The following is a 23,529-nucleotide window of genomic DNA, read 5'->3' on the forward strand; positions in this document are numbered from 1 at the left end:
CTTCCTCCCTCCATCCCTTTCTCATTGTTCTTGGGTTTGAACTCTACTTCATGATTGCTTGGCAGTTGCTTTGATGACAAATTCCCAGACACTTTTTTTTTTTTTTGGTCAGTCCTAGGGGCTTGAACTCAGGGCCTGGGTGCTTGGAATTCTACCACTTTGAGCCACAGTTTCACTTCCAGTTTTGTGATGATTAGTTGGAGATAAGAGTCTCAGACTTTCTTGCCGGGGCTGGCTTTGAACCATGATCCTCAGATCTCAGCCTCTTGAGTAGCTAGGATTACAGGCATGAGCCACCAGTGTGTGGTTCCCCTTTTCGCCTTAGTTATTTTTCAGATGGGGTCTAAAGCCCTGGTTGGCTGTGAACTGTCATCCTTTCTACATGCATCCTCCAAGTAGCTGGATCATATACATATGTAGATGCAGGACATTACCTCTGGCTTATTGATTGAGATGGTATCTCACTTTTTATTGGGGCTTCCTAGTGACATCAGTCATTTCAGTCACTCTCACAGGAGTGCACCAGTCATGTTTTTTTGTTTGTTTTTGCCAGTCCTGGGGCGTTGTGGCTCAAGAGGTTGAGGGCTAGCTAGCCTTGAGCAGAGGAAGCTCAGAGACAGTGCCCAGGCTCTTACTTCAAAACCCCAGGACTAGGCCCCCCCCACAAAAAAAGGAGTAGTTATATGAATATATACTTTACAGTAGGCTCTTCTCTCTGGGGAATTGGGAACAGTAAGGGCCTTGAATTAGGCAACATAGAGCATGTCCTATGTCTTGAGGAATAGAATGGAAGTAAAGACTCTGGACCACTAGACTCTGGAAAGTGTAGAATAGATCAAAATCTACCTAGAGAAAGTTATTTCTTTAGTATCAGAGCCTGGTCTCTTAGAAATAGATTAAAATGCATAACAGCCTTGATTTATGAGGAATTCAGAAACTAAGAGTGAAATCATATCAATTTAACCCAGTGATACTTTATAGAGAAATAGTAAACTAGATAATACAATCAACTTAATGTAAGAAACAACCAGTTTGTCTACATTGTTTCATTGGAACACATGAAAAGTGATAGGAATTTGCTTTTTTTGTATTTAGGACTTAAGTTCATAGTGTGCACCTCAGTTTAAGAGACTAATACAGCATTTAACAGGGCTCACAAGTTTAAAGGATATATGTGGAGAGCATTGGAGAGCATTTGCAAGGTCTCCAAACATGGCTAGAAGACTAATCCAATTAAAAGACTCAAAGAGGGTTGGGATGTAGCTCAGTGGCAAAGCACTTGCCTAGCAAGTGCAATGTCCTAGGTTCGATTCTCAGTACCAAAAAAGAAAAGACAAAAAAAAAAAAAAAAAAAAACAGTTAAAAAAAAAAAAGACTCAAAGAACTGTGCCTGACCAAGCGAAAGAAGAGAGGCTAAGCCTTTAAGAATTGTTCTGCCTGTTTAAAAAAATATAATTTTATTGTTATTAAGGTGTTGTACAGAGGGGTTATCATTTCGTAAGTCAGGTAATAAGTACATTTTTTTGGACGATGTCACCCCTTTACTTTCCCCCAGAGTGCCCCTTTTTGCCCATTTTTATACTTCCTTAGTCATGGTGTGGCTCAAGTGGTGGAGCCCCAGCCTTGAGTGAAAAATCTAAAAGGGATAGTGTCCTGGCCCCAAGTTCAGTGTCCCCAATACAAGTGTACACATGCATGCACAAACGCATGCATATATATATATATATACACACACACACACGATATGTACTGTAATCTGGGAAAAATATAGAATCTAGCTGGGTGTAGGGGGCTCACACTTATATAATCGTAGCTACTTACCAGGTTGAGATCTTGATAATCATGGTTTGAGGCCAGCCTGGGCAAAAGTGTCCCTGAGATACCAAATCCAAAACAACCAGAAAAATAGCCAGGCTGGAGGCATGGCTCAAGGGGTAGAGGTCAAGCCAAGCAAGTAAGCTAGTAGCTCAGGAAAAGGTTCTGAGTTCAAATTCCATATTACCAAAATAAAAAATGTAGAATCTGGCAGGCCATGATGCCCACACCTGTGATCTTTCTAGGACTCAGGAAGCTTAGACAGGAGGGTTACAGAGTTTGAGGTTAGCTTTTCCACATGGCAAGATTTTGTCTCAAAAAAAAAGAAAAAATGTGGCCTAGTGGTAGAGTGCTTGCCTCGTTCCCATACACTAATCCCCTTGGTTCGATTCCTCAGCACCACATATAGAAAAAGCCAGAAGGGGTACTGTGGCTCAAGTGATAGAGTACTGCCTTGAGCAAAAAGAAGCCACGGACAGTGCTCAGGCCCTGAGTTCAGGCTCCAGGACTGACAAAAAAAAAAAAAAAATCCCCACCCAAAAGGAAAAGACAACACAATATTTTGTTTGGTTTTGTTTTTGTTACCAGTCCTGGGCTTGAACTCAGGGCCTGAGCACTGTCCCTGGCTTTTTTTTTTGCTCAAGGCTAGCACTCTGCCACTTGAGCCACAGCGCCACTTCTGGCTTTTTCTGTATATGTGGTGCTGAGGAATCGAACCCAGGGCTTCATGTATACGAGGAAAGCACTTTACCACTAGGCCCTATTCCCAGCCCCCGACAACACAATATTTTGAGCATGAAAAAATTAGATACTCCCCCAGAATCTTAGTCTGACCCAGACCTACAGAATTTGTATTTTATTAAGATTTCATAGGTGATTATTCATATGTACCTTAAATTTTGAAACATGCTGGCTTAAAGTATAGGTTTTAAAAAATATAATTTTATTGTTATTAAGGTGTCAGACCAGACATTTTAATGAATTAAAATGATTTATTAATATGATTAATTCTTATTTTCCAAAAGCATTTTTTTAAGTGCTAATCTTTCCTAAAACCAGAGCCCTAAAGGGCTCTTTTATCTACCTCAGATGGAGAAGATAATCATGTTGAAGGAAAGGATTAGAGACTCTTGGTTTAAGAACTTGTCTCAGGAAATATGTGTGTGTGTTCATTTGTTTTGTCTTGCTGTATAACTCATACAAGTGTGGAATTGTTCATCCCCTTCCTTTACTCTTTCACATACTAGGATTACAGTATAACCTATAACCTAGCCTGGACTCATTGTACAGTATTTGTGTGTCCGTGTGTGTGTGTGTGTGTGTGAGTGTGTGTGAGTCTGTCCGTCTGTTCATCCCAGTCTCAGGGCTTGAACTTGAAGCCTGGTTGCAGCTCCTGAGCCTTTTGCTCAAGGCTTGTACTCTGCCATTTTCAGCTTTCTTGGTGATTAATCAAAGCTAAGAGTCTTATGAAGCCAAGCACTGGTGGATCATGCTTGTAATCCAAGCTAGGGCTAAGATTTAAGGAACATAGTTCAAAGCCAGCTAGGACAAGAACGTTTATGAGACTCTTATCTCCAAGTAACCACTACAAAACCAGAAGTGGTACCATGGCTGAAAGTGGTAGAGTACTATCCTTAAGTGAAAAAGCTCAGGGACAGCATTCAGGCTCTGAATTTAAGACCCATGACTGACCAAAAAACCCAAACAAATCTTGCAGACTTTCTTGCTAGCTTCAAACTGTGATCCTCAGATCTCAGCCTCCTGAGTAGTCAGGATTACCCATGTGAACCACTGGTGTCTGACTATTTTATCTTTTATTCAAAGCATTGTATATATATATGGTACCTGAAACACAGTTAGTACTTTTTTTTTTTTTTTGGCCAGTCCTGGGCCTTGGACTCAGGGCCTGAGCACTGTCCCTGGCTTCCTTTTGCTCAAGGCTAGCACTCTGCCACTTGAGCCACAGCGCCACTTCTGGCCGTTTTCTGTATATGTGGTGCTGGGGAATCGAACCCAGGGCCTCATGTATACGAAGCAAGCTCTCTTGCCACTAGGCCATATCCCCAGCCCCCACAGTTAGTACTTAATAAAAAACGGAAATATTTGGAAGAGTAGATTCAGCCGGTCCCTGACCTTTTTTTGTTTTGTTTTTGCCAGGCCTGGGGCTTGAACTCAGGGCCTGGGCAGTGTCCCTAAGCTTCTTTTGCTCAAGGTTAGCACTCCACCACTTGAGCCACAGCACCTCCAGCCTTTTCTATTTATGTGGTACTGAGGAACTGAACCCAGAGCTTCATGCATGCTAGGCAAGCACTCTACCACTTTCCCAACACCCCCCTACTCCTGCACCTGACATTTAAAAGTATAATCTTTTGTTCCCTTTTTCATATTGGTATGAGTTTTGGACTCTGTAATAGTGTTGTTGGAATCTAAACTCTGAGGGTTTGAATAGAGAAGTGGTTTCCACATTCTGTTGCATACCATATGGGTATGGTTTTGGAAATAACTAAGGGGTTTGCAGACTGGATTCTCCGGTGATTTGATGGCCAGGCTACAAACTAGGAAATGTTCTCATTTTCAAATAAAATGTTGCAAATTTAGTTTTAAGAGTTGCTTTCCCCTTATCCAGATGTTCATTTACCCACTGACATACCACACACATCCAGGATCAATACTCTTCCTTCCTACCCCATCTAAAACAAGGTCTTGCTATATATATAGCTCATAGACTGGCCTCAAGCTTGCGACTCTCCTGTCTCATCCTCTGAAGTACATTCAGCACCATGCCTGGCAAGACCGTGTTGCATTTATGCTTGATGAGCTGGTTAAATTGCACTTAATAATTAATATAGTATTGCTAGATTTTTTTGTATAATTATTATTTGGTTGAGAATAGAGTCTTAGACTTCTGAGTAGGACTATAAGTGTGCATTACCATGCCTAGAATTTTGGTATTAATTTGAAAAGAAAGTCTCACAATACATAGGTTAGAAAATGATGTGAAAAATAACTTTTTTTTTGGGGGGGTTGGTTGGTTGTGGGGCTTGAACTCCAGGCCTCAGTGCTATCCCTGAGCTCTTTTTGCTCAAGGATGGTGTTTTACCACTTTGAGCCACAGCACCACTTCCAGATTTCTGATTGTTAATTGGAGAAAAGAGTCTTGTGGATTTTGCTAACAGGGCTGGCTGTGAACTGCAATCTTCAGATCTCAGCCTGAGTAGCCAGAATTACAGGCGTGAGCCACCAGTACCCAGCTAAAATAACTATTTTTTAAGTAAGTAAACTTACACTTACTGAGGTATAGCCTACACACTATACTCTGTTCTTTGGACTTAACGCCTCCAAGACGTTCTGCAAACTTTCAGGCTTACAGCCACCTCTTGGGCTCAAGTGCTTCTCTTGCTTCAGCCTCCTGAGTAGCTAGAATTACAACTATTGTGTGCCTCCATACCTGGTTTAAACCCATTGGGCTTGAACTCATGGCATGGGTACTGTCCCTGAGCTCTTTTGCACAAAGCTAGTGCCTTCCACTTAAAGCCACAGCACCACTTCCATTTTTCTGGTGGTTATTTGGAGATAATCTCACTGACTTCTGCCTGGCTGGCTTCAAACCATGATCCTCAGATCTCAGCCTCCTAAGTAGCTAGGATTACGGCCGTTAGCCCCTAGTTCCCGGCTGAAGTGTACAATTTAATGATGTTAAGATATCTTCAAGGCAGGTTTGTGATTTTAGCTACTCAGGAAGGTAAGATGTGAGGATTGCAGTTCAAATCCAGCCCTGGCAGAAAAGTCCCCATAAGACTCTTATTTCCAATTAACTACTCAAGAACCAGAAGTGGAGATGTGGCTCAAAGTGTAGAGTGCTCACCTTGACTAAGAGAGCTCAGGGATAGTGCCCAGGCTCTGAATGCAAGCCCTACAATTATAAAAAGATGACCACAAAGTTGTGTATTATTGCATCCTTATCCAACTCCTAATCTTTCTGTCTCTGTGGATTTGCCTTTTCTAGACATTTCATCTAAGTAGAACCAAATTACAATGTGATTTCTTTTTTATTTTTGGTGACAGACCCTGGGCTCTCTCCCTTAGTTTTTTTTTTTTTTTTTTTCTGCTTAATCCCAGTAATCTATCACTTTAGCACAGTTCCACTTCTGGCTTTTGGATGATTAATTAGAGATAAGAATGTCATGGACTTTCCAGCCTGGGCTGCCTGTGAACTGCAGTCCTCAGGTCTCAACTATCTGAATAGCTGTGATTATACAGGTGTGAGCCACTCACACTGGGCAATACTATGTGCCTTTTTTTGTAACTATCTTCTATGTATTAGCAGAGTTTTACCTTGTAGCACTACTTTCCCCTCTCCTCCAGTGCTGGGTATAGAACCCTGGGCCTGTTGCATGCCAATGCTCAGCAAGTATCGTTCCATTGAACTACACCCACAGCCCTATTTGTAATCTTAGAATCAGTATGTGGTGGTGATTATGGACTTGAGAAGACTGGTAAAAAAGATAGAATGGTTCAATACTCATGTTTCCAGCTAAAGTCAAAGGAGGCAAAAACAAGAAAACTCCCAACAAAACAATATATAATAATAATAATAGTAATAATAAAAAAGAATTGAGAACAAATGTTTAGGGACCTAAGTGTCAGGATGTAGTGCAGCATCAATGTCAGGGTGCAACGTTTAATAAATGTGTGTTGAAGGAAGAGTGTGATCGGACAGCCTAAGAAGGAAAAAGAAGAGGAAATGTATGCAGCTTGATCCAGACAAGATTCAGGTATGTGTGTAGATGGTTAGCAAAGGTTCAGGGATAGAAAAATAAAATGCTTACAAAATGGCAAATGCTTTCATTTAGACCAGAATGTATCTCACATTTTATTATTGTGTATCCTTTCCATTATTGCCTCACTGGAAAAAAGAAATCTGTTTTCTCGTAGTTCCACATTTGAAGCTGCTTCATTCTGGATTCCATATCATCAGTCCTTCTGAATAATATCTGTAGTCACACTGGACCTGATACATTTCTGTGCTAAACAAAAGCACACAATCACAAAACTGTAGGCATAAATGAGAGGCATATGGGGGTGGTGTAAAAGGAACTCTTAAGAGTCTCATATGCCTGGGTGGGCGAGCTAAACTAATAGCTCCCAGCAGTTCTTCTGAATCAGACATTGTGGAGCCAGTAGTCTAGCGTTTGGAATTCCTCTGCCTCTGCAATGGGGTCTGTCTTTCATCCTCTAAACCACCATTTGTTAAATGGCTAATGACCCAGTGGACCTGTTGACAACAAAGGGAAAGACTGGCAAAGATCAAGTTAAAAGGAAAGAGAAAAGTTCAAAGGTAGGAAAGTAAGAGCACAAAGGATTTAGTCATATTTTCACCCATTTGCTCCCTTTCTTTAAAGAACAATTTATTGTGAAGAATTTTAAATACACAAAAAGTACAATAGTATGGTAAAGTCTCATGACTCTCCTCACAGCCCAGCCTAGTGAGCTGCCATTTTATCAGACATAATGGAAGGAGGCCCAAACTCTGGTGAGTCTTGGGTTTGGTCTACAGCCCACACTAGCTCTTGTCACCTTGCTTTTATACCATTAAACATCTCTTTTCTCTGTTTCAGGACCTAGTGTATGCATAGTATTTTGTTGCAGACCTTGTTATATATATATTTTTTTTAAAGAAAGAAAGAAACAGACATCTTGCTGGGCGCCAGTGGCTCACGCCTATAGTCCTAGCTACTCAGGAGGCTGAGATCTGAGGATTGAATGAAGTTCAGAGCTACCCTGGGGAAGGAAAGTCCCAAAATCTGTGAGATTCTTATCTTCAATTAACCACCAGAAAACTGGAATTGGTGCTGTGGCTCAAGTGGTAGAGCGTTAGCCTTGAGCCAAAGAGCTTTGGGACAGCATCCAGACCCCCCCCCCCCCAAAAAAAAAAGAAGAACCCTTGTTGTTGTTGGGTCAGTTGTGGGGCCTGGGCTCTGTCCCTGAGATCTTTTTAGAGCTCAAGGTTAGTGGTCTATCACTTCAAGCCACAGCCCCATTTCCAGTTTTCTAATGGTTGGTTGGAGATAAGAGTCTCAGAGACTTTCCTTCCCAGGTTGGCTTTGAACCATGGTCCTCAGATCTCAGTCTCCTGAGAAGCTAGGATTATAGGTGTGAGCCACTAGTGCCCAGCTGACTCATCACTTCTTACAGCTCTCATACTTAACATCTCCAGCCCAGATCTCTTGCCTAAACTTTAGACTTGTTTGTTCAGTTGCCTACATGGCATCTCTACTTGGATATCATATGGAATAATGATGTCCATGCCATATTTGAATCTTAGGACTTCCTTCTCAAGCTATCTCTTCCCTTGGTCTTTTTTAAAAAAAAATTTATTGTAAAGGTGATTTACAGAGGGGTTACAGTTACATAAGTTAGATAATGAGTACATTTCTTCTTGAACAGTGGCACCTCCTTCCTCATTCTCTCCCAGTTTTTCCCCTCTTGATTTCCCTCCCCTCCAAGTTGTACAGTCCATTTCCAACTTAGTATCTAGTGGGTTTCAGTGCTGAATGACTTACCTTTTGTCCCACCATTTCTGTGCTTCCCCTTCAGGTAAACTTATACAAGACAAAAAATATGGAACACATCACAGATTTGTATGTCATCCTTGTGCAGGGGTCGTGCTAATCTTACCTGTATCATTCAATTTTAGTATATTTGCTGCTGAAGTGAGCACTCTTTTATCAGTCTTTTCCCCATTCTACCCCTTAGCTACAAACCTTGAAGTTGTCCCGAACTGTCTTTTCCCCAGTTATCTACAGCCACAATTTTCTTGCTCCACTGTTTTTTTTCCTATCAAATTTAAATTTACTTCGAATTGTAGAAACTCATGAGGTACAGTGTCATCATCCAACATATTTATACAACATATCATAATCAAATCAGGGTAGTTAACAGAATCTTCTCATTAAAAATATGTTTTGGTGCTTGTATTGTGGCTTGAACTCAGGCCTTTGCACTCCTGTTTAGCTTTCTTGCTTACACTTGGTGCCCTACCATTTGAGCCATCCTCTGGTCCAGCATTTTACTGCTAACGAGATGGAGTCGTAAAGACTTTTCTGCCTGGGCTGGCTTTGAACTTTGATTTTCTAGTTCTCAGTCTTCTGAATAGCTAGATTACAGGAATGAGCTACCAACACCTAGCTGCTTGCTCCACTTTGAGTCTTAGCGTATGCAGAATCTAGATAACATCTTTCATGCTTTTAGCCTAGATTATGGGAGTTGCTTCCTAGTTTTTCCTATTTCTACTTTTCTCCCATTCTCATAATCCTAGGCCAATGATCTACCAATGAGCCATGTCCCTAGCCATTTATTTATTTATTTAGAAGCAGGGTCTTACTATGTAACTCAGATTGGCCTTGAAACCTGCTGTGTACAGCACAAGCTGGCCTTGAACTTATAATAATCCATCCTCCATCACTTCCTAAGTTCTTGAGGCTGGTATTATAGGCACATGACATTATGCCCACCTTTTTCTATAGCAGAGTGATCAAATTTAGCCAGGTCAAAATTCTTTTAATGACCTCCATTTTACTGAAAGTTGGTTGGTAGGTTATCCCCCCACCCCCTTGGCTGTCAAAAGCAGAGCTCATCACTTGACCCTCCTGAAGTCAGGTTCCAACTATTTTCCCAGGTTGTCATATAGATCCTTTTTGATTTCCTTGAGTGCTGCAGGCCTGATCTTGTCTCAGGACTTTTACCTAAACTGCTCTTTTTTCATTTATCCTATTACTCCTTTCTGCACTTCTTTATTGTGAAGCAAACCAGGCTCGATTTACAGTTGCACCTTGTACTATCCTACCTTCTAACATACCACTGTTGGCCCCCTAAACAACATTAGTTTGAATTGCATAAGTCTATGCAAAATGAGTATATGGGATAACCCCATGGATATAGCCCATTTTGCTGTCCTCTCCAGTGACTTAAAACAATTTGAAAACAGGTGTGTGTGTGTGTGTGTGTGTGTGTATGTGTGTACACTTTTTTTTTTTTCAGTCGTGGGGCTTGAAATCTGGGCCTGGGTGCTGTCACTGAGCTCTTCAGCTCAAGGCTAGCCCTCTACCACTTGAGCCACAGCACCACTTCCAAGCCTTTTCTCTGGTGGTTAATTGAAAATAAGAGTCTCACAGACTGTCAGACTTTCTTGCTCCTACCCAGGCTAGTTTTGAAACATAATCCTCAGATCTCAGCCTCCTGAGTAGTTAGGATTACAGGCGTGAGCTACCAGTACCCAGCTAAATCCTATATCTTAATCATTGAAAAAAAAATTTCATTTGAATCCAGCCTAGGCTACAGAGTGAGGCTGTCTCAAAATACTGAGAAAATTTAAAGTAGCTCATGAATACATAAAATAGGTCAAATGGTTGTATCATTTGTTTTCCATAAAATATACACAAATCTATTATAAAAAGTTAAAATCAGGGCTGGGAACATGGCTTAGTGGTAGAGTGCTTGCCTAGCATGCACAAAGCCCTGGGTTTGATTCCTCAGCCCCACATAAACAGAAAAAGCCAGAAGTGGTGCTGTGGCTCAAGTGGTAGAGTGCTAGCCTTGAGCAAAAGAAGCTCAGAGACAGTGCCCAGGTCCTGAGTCTCAGGACTGGCAAAAAAGGGTTACAATCTACTTGGTATGGTGGCATATACCTGTAATCCCAGCATAAGCAGGATTATTGTAAATCTGAGGCCAGATTGGGATCCATGCATACATAGTAAGACCCTGTTTTAAAAAGAAATTGGGCCAGGCGCTAGTGGCTCACACCTGCAATTCTGGCTACTTAGGAGGCTGAGATCTGAGAATTAGGGTTTGAAGCCAGTCCAGACAGGATAGTTCATGAAACTCTTTTTTTCCCAATTAACCAACCAACCAACCACCACCACCACCAACAAAAAAAAAAACATACAAACAAAAAAAACTGGAAGTAGAACCATTGCTAAACTGTTAGACCACTAGCCTTGAGCCAAAAATCTAAGGGACAGGGCCCAGGCCCTGTCTAGTACCAGCACCAAAAACTTAAAACAGAGAAAGAAACCACAGTGAGTGTCCCCCCCCCCCCGCCCTGACCACTAGGTCATTTTGGATTTTAATTTATTGCTGTATAACACTTAATTATAAAACGTTCTACTTTTTCTTTTTTTTTTTTTTTGCCAGTCTTGGGGCTTGGACTCAGGGTCTGAGCACAGTCCCTGGCTACTTTTTTTTTTTATTTCTCAAAGCTAGCACTCTGCCACTTGAGCCGCAGTGCCCTTCTGGCCTTTTCTATATATGTGGTGCTGAGGAATCAAACCCAGGGCTTCATGTATACGAGGCAAGCACTCTTGCCACTAGGCCATATTCCCAGCCAAAATGTTCTATTTTCTTTTTTTTTTTTTTTTGGCCAGTCCTGGGCCTTGGACTCAGGGCCTGAGCACTGTCCCTGGCTTCTTCCCGCTCAAGGCTAGCACTCTGCCACTTGAGCCACAGCGCCGCTTCTGGCCGTTTTTTCTGTATATGTGGTGCTGGGGAATCGAACCTAGGGCCTCGTGTATCCAAGGCAGGCACTCTTGCCACTAGGCTATATCCCCAGCCCTATTTTCTTAACAAGTAGTTTTGGTTTGTTAATGGGATTCAGAAGTAAATGAAATTCTTTTTACTGTCTTTATTATCTTTTCACAATCTACCATAAAAATGTGTTTAAACTCAGAATTTTGCTGTAGAAAATCAAATATGGAAGACTTGATAAAATATCCAACGTTGAAGCAAATGTAAATAGTAGATACCATATTGGTGCCAACTGAGGAAATATGATTAGACTTAGTCAATAAATAAATCTGTTAACATGATCTTTCATGTGCCAATTTGAATAATGAAAGCATTACTGTAGGAGGATATTTTGTTAAATGTCCCACAAGGCCTGTATCTTTTTGCATAAGCCCACCATGTCCTTGGTACCTTATAAATCATTAGTTAATAATACTGAGTTTCATGCCTCTTAAATGGTTTATCTGAGAGAGGAGATATTTGTATATAGTATACTAATGTGTCTTTTTGGGGGAAGTGGTGCCAGGGATTAAACTCAGAGCCTTGAATGCATAAGCTCTACCACAAGCTACAGCTTATAGTCTGCTATGGTTGTTTTTTTTTTCCTTTTTTTCTTTCTTTTTCTGGTAGGTCATGGGGCTTGAACTTTGGGCCTGGGTGCTGTCCCTGAATTCTTCAGCTCAAGGCTAGTGTTCTAACACTTAAGCCACAGTACCACTTCTGACTTGCTAGTGGTTAATTGGAGAATCTCATGGGACGTTCCTGCCTGCTCTGGCTTTGAACCAGCGCCCGGCTTCTGTTATGGTCTTATCTATATTTGTCAGTGCTGGGGTTTGAACTCAGGGCTTTATGCTTCCTTAGGCAGGCATTCTACTATTTAGCTGCATCCTCAGCCCTGTGATGGGTTTTATGTAAGATTAAATAGTGGAAGTTTATAAAAACCTGGTTTTTATGGCTACACCAAGGGAAACTAATAAAAGAAATTGAAGTTTTAGTGTGGATTTTGAATCATCTTTTTAGCTATGAAAAGTTAATTTAGCTCACTGCTTACTGTGGTCTGTCTTGATACCTTCTTTTTTTTCCCAGTTGTGTTGGTATTTGGGCTTGAACTCAGGGCCTGGGCACTGTCTCTGAGCTTATCCACTCAAGACTACTGTACTACCACTGAAGCCACAGCTTCACTTCTGGCTCTTTTGGTGGTTAATTGGAGATAAGAGTCACATGGCCTGGCTTTGAACTGCCATCCTCAGATCTTAGCCTCCTGAGTATCTAAGATTACAGGCGTAAGCCCTCTAAGCTAGTTACTCAACTGGGCTCTATCCCAAATGGGTCCCCTCCCCTTAATTTTTTTTGGGGGGGCAATCCTGGGACTCAGGGCCTGAGCACTATCTCTGGCTTCTTTTTGCTCAAGGCTAGCACTCTATCTCTTTTTTTGGGGGGTGGGGGTGGGAGGGCAGTCCTGGGGCTTGGACTCAAGGCCTGAGCACTGCTCCTGCCTTCTTTTTGCTCAAGGCTAGCACTCTGCCAACTTGAGCCACAGCACCACTCCTGGCCTTTTCTATATATGGGGTGCTGAGGGATCGAACCTAGGCTTCTGTATACAAGGCAAGCACTCTTGCCACTAGGCCATATTCCCAGCCCTAGCATTCTACCTCTTGAGCCACAGTGCTTCTTCTGGCCTTTTCTGTTTATGTGGTGCAGAGTAATCGAACTCAGGGCTTCATGCATGCAAAGCAAGTACTCTACCGCTAAGCCATATTCCCAGCCCTCCCCTTAATTTTTGAGACAATCAACAAACCAAAACAAATACTGGGGTTCCAATTCCAAATCCAGATAAAAATACACCAGAGTATATTCTAGTAGTTTTCTTTAAAAAGGACATAAAATTTTGTATTGTTTTAACTTATTTGTTGTTGCTGGTACTAGGGTTTGAACTCAGGATCTGATGCATTCTAGATAAAGCATTTTATTACTGAGGTTTATCCCTAGCCCATACCCTCTATCCCCCTCCCACTTTTGAGATAAGCCACTGTGTTACCCAGGCTCCTCTTGAACTCCTGGGTCCAACAATCCTTCCCCCAGTCTCCAAAGTAGTGAGACTACAGGTATCACCTAGCTACTTTCTGTAGCATCTTTTGTTCATAATGGGCAGTAGTGTGCCATGCTCTGGCTATGGATCTAGACTACATGGTCCTGGCTAGTAAGTGTACTAGTCATGTGACATTAATGTTTTTGTTCCTTACTTAGGTATAGTATTGAAATATAATGGGTATTGTGTAGACACTGTACGTAGGTTCCTGGTGACTGTTCAGGACATTATAGTTTGGACACTTAGTATCTGAGATAAACATTCAACCTGATGGAGCTATTAATATTAACCACCACCACTAAAGCCCTGAAACCTAGCCATAAAGTTGTCCTAAATCAGACAGGCACAGGCACTGGTGGCTCATGCCTGTAATCTTAGCAACTCAGGAGGCTGAGATCTGAGGATCATGGTTTGAAGCCAGCTCAGTCAGAAAAGTCCTCATGAGACTCTTATCTCACTCAAAAACCAGAAGTGGCACTGTAGTTCAAAGTGGTAGGGCACCACCCTTGAGCAAAGGAGTTCAGGGCCAGTGCCCAGGCCCTGAGTTCAAACCCCGTAACTGACAAAAAAAAGTTGTTCTAAGTCAAAATAATCCTCTAATGCCATGACAGGCTGGAGGTGGTAGTGTGTACCTGAAATTCCATCTCCTTGGAGGGTAGGTAAGAGAATTTCAGTTTAGTCTAGGCAAAAAGTTAAGGAGATTGTATTTTAAAAACAAGGGAGGCATGATGGTTCAGACCTGTAGTCTCAGGTACTCGGGAAGCAGATAGAGAATCACAGAGGCTAGCTTGGGCAAAGTTAGCTTGAGATTTCATCCAAAAAACAACTAAAGGTAAAAGGACTGGGCCTTGAGTTCAATTCCCAGTATCATGTACAACACACAAAATTGCCATGATAGAAAAGAATTGTTTACTGATTCCAGATATCCCAAATACTGATTAAAGATTAAGGAATTATAGTCATCTTAAAGAATTATAGTCTTCTTGGTTATGTAGAGAATCTTTAATTTAATTTTATTTTTTTGGCCAGTCCTGGGCCTTGGACTCAGGGCCTGAACACTGTCCCTGGCTTCTTCCTGCTCAAGGCTAGCACTCTGCCACCTGAGCCATAGTGCCCCTTCTGGCCGTTTTCCATATATGTGGTGCTGGGGAATCGAACCGAGAGCTTCATGTGTAGGAGGCAAGCACTCTTGCCACTAGGCCATATTCCCAGCCCCAGAATCTTTAATTTTTAAGGGGGCTTGAACTCAGGGCTTCACACTGTCACTCATGTTTTTAAAAACATAATTTTATGGGGCTGGGGATATGGCCTAGTGGCAAGAGTGCTTGCCTCATATACATGAAGCCCTGGGTTCAATTCCTCAGCACCACATATACAGAAAATGGCCAGAAGTGGTGCTGTGGCTCAAGTGGCAGAGTGTTAAATCTTGAGCAAAAAGAAGCCAGGGACAGTGCTCAGGTCCTGAGTTCAAGCCCCAGGACTGCCCCCCCCCCTCAAAAAAATAATAATGATTTTATTGTTGTCATTAAGGTACAGAGAGGTCAGTAATGAGTACATTTTTTTTTCTTTTTTGCTGGTCCTAGGGCTTTATTTAACTCAGGGTACTGTCCCTAAACCTCTTTGTGCTCAAGATTGGCATATACTACTTGAGCCACAGTAGCACTTCCAGCTTTTTCTGAGTAGTTTATTGGAGATAAGAGTCTCATGGACTTTCCTGCCCTAACTGGCTTTGAGCTGAGATCCTTAGATCTCAGCCTCCATAGTAGCTAGGATTACAGGCTTGAGTCACTGATGCCCAGCTATGAGTACATTTCTTTTTGGACCATGTCATGTCACCCTCTCACTCTGCTTTCTTACAGCTGGTGCTGTACCATTTGAGCCATGTGCCCAATTCTGGCCTTTTGCTGGTTTTATGGAGATAAGAGTCTCTTGGATTTGTTTGACTGGGCAGGCTTTCAACTGCAATTCTCAGATCTTAGCCTCCTGAATAGCTAGGATTATATGTGTGAGCCCAGCAGATCTTTTCATTCTTAATCTTACCCAAGACTAAGCTAAGCCTTTCTTCCATTTAACTGTTTATAAAATATAGGTTCACAAGAAGTTGAAAAAGGGCTGGGAATGTAGCTTAGTGGGAGAGTGCTTGCCTCACATGCATGAAGCCCTGGGTTCCATTCCTCAGTACCACATAAACAGAAAAAGCCAGAACCTACGCTGGGACTCAAGTGGTAGATCCAGGGACTATGCTCAGGCCCTGAGTTCAAGCCCCAGGACTGGCAAAAAAAAAAAAAAGTTAAAAAAATGCCTAGAGGGCTGGGGATATGGCCTAGTGGCAAGAGTGCCTGCCTCATATACGTGAGGCCCTGGGTTCGATTCCCCAGTACCACATATGCAGAAAATGGCCAGAAGTGCCGCTGTGGCTCAAGTGGCAGAGTGCTAGCCTTGAGCAAAAGGAAGCCAGGGACAGTGCTCAGGCCCTGAGTCCAAGCCCCAGAACTGGCCAAAAAAAAAAAAAAAATGCCTAGAAAGATTTCATAGACCTTTCAGCTCATTTACTCCAATGATAAAATCTTTTTTTTTTAATAAGGTGTGTGTGTGTGTGTGTGTGTGTTTCAAGTTGTAATTATAAAGGTGATGTACAGAGGGGTTACAGTTTCTTGTCAGGAAATGATTACATTTCTTTTTTGGACAGTGTGACCCCTTCCTTTGCTCTCTCTCTTCCAGTTTTTCTCTCTATTTCCCACCCACATGCTGTATAAATCATTTTCAACGTGGTGTCCAATGGTAACATCTTATGTAACTATAATAGCAATTTTCAATTATCCATTTTTTTCATTCAGCAGAAATTGATTCAAGCAGCTATTATATACTAGCTCTTGGGTGTAAAGGATTAAACTCTTAACTCGTTTGGTTCTATCTCTGAGTTTTCAAAATAATTATGTCCAAAATGTCTTTTATTCTGTATGTTCTTTGTTGAAACTTATATTAGCAGTTCTTTTAAATGTTAAACATGTCCCTCACACTCTTGTGTGCTTGTTTTTGAAACAATTTTTGCATTGTGTCCTTACCTTTGATTTATAATACTTAACAGCACCAGAACCATGTTGCCTGCATTGTCTTATTTTAATCACGTGTCAGTTTGCAGTGCTACCAAGTCTGGAGCTGAGAGACAGCTTGTGTGAGTCATCTACTTACATTTCTGTTTATATTCCCCAAATTCATTTGCAACTTTTTATATTTTTATGCAATTTACATTAAAAACATTTACAGTTCATTTTGTGAAGAAATTTGCCAGAAGTAGAACTTAAAAATTGGCTCACATAACAGAAGCTATTAAACAATAGAAAAAAATAGACAAGATGTAGGACTTTAAATGGCAATTGCTAAGCATTTCAATGTTCCCAAAAATGTGAGTCTGTGTGTTAAAGTGTATCTCTACATGTTATTCCACTAAGGATTGCATATTTAAGTTTTGTACAATATTCTTGCTGTTTTTGTCAGCCATAAACAAATTACACGTATTTAACAAGTTAATGTCAGATTGGCCAGAAGCCACGGGGAGGTGTGTACTTAGTGACATCAGCTGGCATAGAGCCTGGTAACAGGGAGGGCTAGAAGGGTAGTCAAGAGAGAGGAAGCAGGAGGGAGAGAGAGGCTGACTGTATCTGGGGATTCTGGCAAGGTGAAGAGCTGGTCTGTTTGGCAGGACCTTCCCATCTGGGATCCATCTGTGTTTCCCTGGAATGGGACAGGCAGCTCTAGTCAGTGAGAAATCGCAGATGTGAGAGAGCTGACACATGTCCAGCTAATGAAAGGAGGAGGAAGGCTGGTCTCAGATTGGGCTTTGAAGATTAGAAGGAGAAAAAGGAGCTTTTTAATATCTATTTCAAATACATTTGGTAAATTAAGAATCTGGATTGTTATAATCTGGGCATTTGGGGTAAGTACATTTTACTTTAGCGTTGGAGGATAAAATACACAGTTCTCTGCCTTTCCAAAACATGACGATGTGAAATGTTTGTTGATTGATGTTTGCTGTGTGTTTAGCCTGTGCTCAGTTTCATTTTGATGCTTCATTTTTGTTATGTTTCTATCTCATTTTTCAGTAGCTACTTTTATGTTTGAACTCTATGCTTTTTTTTAACAGAAAGTTATGTTAATAATCAGGTGAAATATGTGAATTCTACAACTAGAAATATAGTCCTACTATTTCACATTATGTTCTGAAGGATTTTTCCCCCCTCAAGTATGGATAGTACAGGAACTCATAGAATACCCTTTACTATTGTCAGATTTTATTCCAATGTAATTTGGCAAATTACAGCTAAAAGAGATAGCACTAAAGCTAGTATTATTTATTTATTTTAGATGATTTTCAGCTATTTAAAAAAGATCACATTTTGCTCCTTTGATATTTTCTGCTTACGAAGTCAACATAAAATGTGACTTGAATTGTGAGTTTGGGGTATTCATACATACTATGTTCTATATAACCATGTTGTGATGCTTATTTATTTACTTTGCTATTTCTGTAGTGTATCCTTGTTTTAGAGGCCTCCAAATCTAAACAGTTCTAAGAAGAATTTTAAGAGTGGCAAATACTATATAGCCATTATTCCCTAGTTCTATCTTCTTGAGCAGCATACTATACTCTTTGAGTCCCTATTTTTGTTCAGTTCCTGACTTAATGTTATCAGGAAAGTTTGCCTAGCACATAGAAGGCATACAAATTGTTTCAAAAGTTCCTAGATATTTATTTTTCTATTGCAATAGGTTACTAAGCCCATTCACTCTTTGGACTAAGAATGGGTCTTGTCTTTCACGTTACCTTTCCTCTTAAATCATTTGTGTCTGTTACATATATGCCATCTTTGCCAAGCCTCTCTCTAACTATTAGAGTCTGGACAGCATTCCAAGTATTATAATGCAAATGAACCCATTAAACTATACCAGAACAGAAGAACCTTGAGAGTCATTTTACAAGAACAAGTATGGAATTGTGTTATTTTGTAATTATACAATTCGAATTATACCCCCATTCCCATGAATCTGAGTTCTCACATAGGAAATTAAAAAAAAAATCAACTTTGATTTCTTAATTCACCCTTAAGTTGCATATTGGATGAGAAACAGTACTGAGCTATTCACAATTTTTTTTTGCCAGTCCTGGGGCTTGAACTCAGGCCTGGGCACTGTCCATGAGCTGCTTTTTGCCCAAGGCTGGCATTCTACACTTGAGTCACAGCGCTACTTCCTGCTTTTCCTGTTTATGTGGTGCTAAGGAATGGAACCAGGGTGTCATGCATGCTAGGCAAGCACTCTACCACTAAGCCACATTCCCAGTTCTTAATTTTATATAAAATATCTTTAGGTAGAGGAAACTTTTTTTGTACTGATCTTGAGGCTTAAGCTCAGGGTTTAGACTCTTTTCCAGAACTTCTTTTGCTTAAGGCTAGAGCTCTACCACTTGAGCCCCAGCTCCATGTCCAGCCTTTGTGGTAATTTAGTGGACATAAGCGTCTCACAGACTTTCCTGACCAGGCTAGCTTTGAACTGCAGTCCTCAGATCTCAGCCTCCTGAGTAGCTAGGATTACAGACATGAGCCACCAGTACCTACCAGAAAGAACTTTTTAATGGGCCTCTTTACAAGTTTTCAATTGTACCAAATTAATTGAATGATATTGGAAGCACTGTGGGCTTCTGTTTTGATAGGTGCAGCATTCAGCATCTTTGAGGTTTGTCTGAATATTTGAGAAGATACAGAGTTTATGTTTAATTTAAAAGATATCCTTTCAGTGAACACTTTACACACACCCTTATGAGACATGTTCCTAGGCATGGATGGGGGGAGGAAAGGACTAATATTAAAAGTGTAATACAAGCTGTGGTCTACTGAAGGGGCAGGGCCAAAAAGAGGATTTTTATTACCACTGTATGTCCATACTACAAATAACCTTTTTTTGCGGGGGGTGGGGGGCGCTGGGGACTGAACCCAGGACATGGAGCTTGCCTAGGCGGTTTGCCACTGAGCTACATCCCAGCCCCCAAATAACATTTTTTCTTTGGGAGACGGGGGCGGGGGGGAAGGGGGGTGTCAATCATGGAGCTTGAACTCAGGGCTTAGACTCTGTGCTAAGGCTACGGCTCTACCACTTGAGACACAGGGTCACTTACGGCTTTTGTTTCTGTTTTTTTTGTTTGTTTGTATTCTGTTTTTTTTTTTTTTTGAGTAGTTTTATTGGAGATAAGAGTCTCACAGGGACTTTTCTGCCCAGGCTGGCTTCAAACTGTGATCCTCAGATCTCAGCCTCCTGATTAGCTAAAATTACATACAGGTGTGAGCCACCAACACCCAGCTGGAATAGTACCCCCCACTCCCACTTGAGCCCAGGGCGTTTTACAAGCAAAACCAAGTGCTTTACCACTGGGCATGCCCCTGCCCTCATGGATGCTTTTCATGCTGTAGTTTTAAGAAATGTAAACAATGTTAAATAATATGTATTTAAATATGTGGCATATCTAGTGACTGTGAAGTGAAGGTGGTTTAATAAAAGTCCTGCTGGTGCTGAGGTTCTGGCTGTGTGGTAGAATACTTGCCTAACATGCCCTGGGTTCAGTCCCCAAAACCAAAGGGAAAAAATTTCTGCCAGGTTCAGAACCTTTCCGGAGAGTAGTTATTTGCTATCAGTGTTATAACTAAGGCATCTCTGAGTTAAGGATTGCTAGAGGAAATCATTATACTTTCTGAAGGCTATGCAAACATTCTGAGAAGCTTTATCATTACTATGAAAAAAGTGAAACGTCTTCTAAATTGGCTTCTAGGAATGAACCAAGGATTTTTTCATGGCAAGTTTTTTGGACTGAAGTTAAAATGCAATTCAATAAAGCCAATAAACTGGAGATGAGGATAATGACATTTAAATAACATCTTTGCAACGAGTGCTTTTGAGTTTGAATTAGCATTTTATGCACAACTAGAAAATTGAAGTGGGCCTAAAAGATTGTTGGCTCCATTCATTGATGATTATTTGAAGGTTACTCAGTGCTAGAAGTGCTCCTCAGTCCTTCATGGTGACCTATAGACAGTATTAAGATTAGGGAGCCTCCTTCTATCCCTCCCCTTGCCCCCCTATCCTCCCCTCCTTTCCTCTTCCTTGCTTGCTAGGTAAATGTTATACTTGAGCCTAACTCCAGACCTATAATTTTTTGGTTATCTGTTGTATATGCTACTGATTAGACTTATTTTTTTCAGCTTGAATTATCAGCCAGATGCTGGTTGGCTCATGCCTGTGATCTTAACTACTAAATCTAGAGGATCAAAGTTTGAGATCAACCAGGGCAGAAAAGTTCTTGAGACTCCATCTCCAAAATAGCAAAAAGCAGAGCTGGAAGCATAGCTCAAGTGGTGGTACACCAGATGAACAGCAGAGCCAAGCCACTGTGAAGCCCTAAATTCAAACCCCAGTATTGGTGGGGGGTGGTAGTGGTAGTGGTGGTAAAGTATGATAAAAGACGATGAAATACGCATGGATATATAAGAGTGGTAAGTCCTGGAAATTACTACCAACTGAGGAATCTGGATTTCATGGAGGAGGTAGCATTTTGAAGAGAAAATAGGAAGACGAGACGGATTTAGATTCCTTTTATGAGATGGAAGCATCTTATAGGTAGATGGAAAGGTTTATTTTTGCAGATCCCCTTGTGCCTAAGTCAAACTTTGTCAGGTAGATGCCAATTTCTACTATGCTTTGAAGTCAGCCTAGCTTTTGCTTTCTTTCAAATCCAGGAGCAATAGTTTGCTTCTGACATACAACTCGATACCTTTTACCCTTGAGTTTTATGGCTTATGTACCAGTGAGTTCTAATTTTAAAAATGTTTCCTATAGACCAGGCACTGGTAGCTCACAGAAGCTCAGGCACAGTGCCCAGGCCCAAAGTTCAGGCCCCAGCACCAGCCCTCCTTTCCCCCCAAAAAGTTTCCTATAGTGGACTGTAGTGACCTTTTAAAATCCCCTCCTAATTCAAGTCAGTAACTAAGTTAGTGCTGGCTCTATCTTTAAGAAAAGCAACCTGATATCACTGGTTGTTATTATATATTCTTCCTTATGAATGGACTTCCCAAACAATATTTAACTTTGAAGAATTGTGATGGGTTTGAGACCTAGCTGTGTGGTAGCTTGGAAACGCAAAATACATACGGATTTGCTTTGCCAAAAATGGGGGGAAAAACAAACCAACAACTCTAAGCTTTGTTTATTCCTGTGCAGCTTGTTAGAGATACCTGGCAAAGTTCTGTGTAGAATGTATATGTACAAATACTCTGCATTGCCTCTCATAGCTTAAGCTTAAAGAATACAGATTTTCATTTGGTTGTGATAGTTAGGGCAGGTAGAAGAAAAACACTGAAAATACTGTGTGTAGCCCTTGGCATTAAGTTGTGTAACCAGGAACCAATTTAATAGTCATTTCAGAGCCAACTTTCTCAACTGAAAAATGGGAGTAAAATGAATGCTAATGGCTAAATAGTAAATGTTAGATGCTACATGAATACTTGATAAGATTTATCTTTTCATGTTGCCTCAGCACTGACCCTAAGCTTCTCTGATCAAGGCTAGTGCTCTAACACTTGAGCCACAGCTCCATTTTAGGCTTTTTTTTTTTTGATTATTAGAGATGAGAGTCTCATGGACTTTTTCTGCCGAGGCTGGCTGGCTTCAAACCATACCCTTAGATCTCAGTCTCTTGAGTAGCTAGGGTTACAGGCATGGGCCACTGGTACCTGGCTGCTTTATTTTTAATATGTCTCAGGAAACTAACTCTGCTTCCTTAACTAATTCTTAGTCATGAGTTTATGTAGAGAATGCAGCATCCTTTAAAGACTCAAACCTGTTGCTGTGTGGCAAGCTGTTAAATGTTTAGGGACTTGCATTACTTACTCTGCTGGAAGAACTGGGGGATGGGTCACTCTGAGGGTGACAGATGTGCCCTCTGCTGCTGGCGGGCGCGTGCCGGTTCTGTCCCTCTGCTCCCGGCACCAGGTGCAGCCATTGTTCTGGCTGGTCTCTCTTCATCCATCCTCGTCTGTTACTCTGCTCTTTCTAGCTCATTGTTTCTGTAGGAAATTAGCATTAAAAACCCATCTGAAACCCCCATGTCCCTCAACTGCAGGTGACTGTTATTGGCCCCAGCTGCCACCCTTGCGCTTGATTACTTCCATATGGGGCTGTGCAAAGAAGTAGTAGCTATTTATTGATTTTCACTACAACCCCCCACCTCTATTACTCAAACTATAATACCCTGAAATCTATTAGACCCCCCAATAGGCTGTATAGCTCAGTTGGCACTACAACTGTGATGAACGTTTTACAAGCAAAACTAATTACACCTTTCTTCTCCCCTCTGTACTACCTATCTAAATATGAAATAGAGGGAAAACAGAGTGTCATTAGTGGAATGGTAAATCTTCTAAATGTGTGGAGATGAGTCCATTTCTTAGTAGTAAAGCTTTTAGAGTTTAAATGGACTTTTATGGAAATTTTTAGTTACAGCTTTAAATATTTCATACCATACCCACGATATTTGAGCAAATCATGGCCTAGTGGGTCCCTAGGGTGGGGGTGGAGGGGACACAAATTTTCATTGCTTGCTTTTTTGGCTCATTAAATTATTTGGGGTGGGCAGTACATTAGGAAAGGAGCTTAAGTGTTGTAGAAGGAAAAATACTATATGCAAGTGGTATTAGTTAGATATTTTTGTTTTACATTATCTTGGTTGGTTCCCTGGTTCTAGTTTACCCCCAAATAAATAGCATAATGAGAAGGCTGATGTCCTACACTTCTTTTTTGCTTTTATCATTAAGCTAATTTATATATCCAAGTTTGGTTCTGAACTAAGATGGCAAACAGATAATTTACCTATACTCCTTAAAACTCTGAACCCCATTTTATGGGTGACCCGGAGTTGCTATTGGCTGTTGGTGATTTGTATGATGATGTTGACAAGCAAAGATTTTTTTTTTTTTGGTAGAAGTTACCAATCCTAGATAACATAGATAACCATGGAGATG

At 41.1% G+C, this 23,529-nt stretch overlaps 1 protein-coding gene and 1 non-coding gene across 3 annotated transcripts in view; one reads left to right on the forward strand and one right to left on the reverse strand.

Annotated features, from left to right (window-relative positions):
- The window catches only part of Cbfa2t2 (CBFA2/RUNX1 partner transcriptional co-repressor 2), a 91,247-nt gene that overhangs the window by 15,156 nt on the left and 52,562 nt on the right, over nucleotides 1-23,529 (forward strand). The gene's annotated exons all lie outside the window — the stretch shown is intronic.
- On the reverse strand, nucleotides 8,431-8,536 carry LOC125354068. The gene has a single exon (XR_007211451.1). It is a non-coding gene; the product is annotated as a U6 spliceosomal RNA (small nuclear RNA).

This window comes from Perognathus longimembris, chromosome 6 (genome assembly GCF_023159225.1).
Source record: "Perognathus longimembris pacificus isolate PPM17 chromosome 6, ASM2315922v1, whole genome shotgun sequence".
NCBI classification, from domain to species: domain Eukaryota; kingdom Metazoa; phylum Chordata; class Mammalia; order Rodentia; family Heteromyidae; genus Perognathus; species Perognathus longimembris.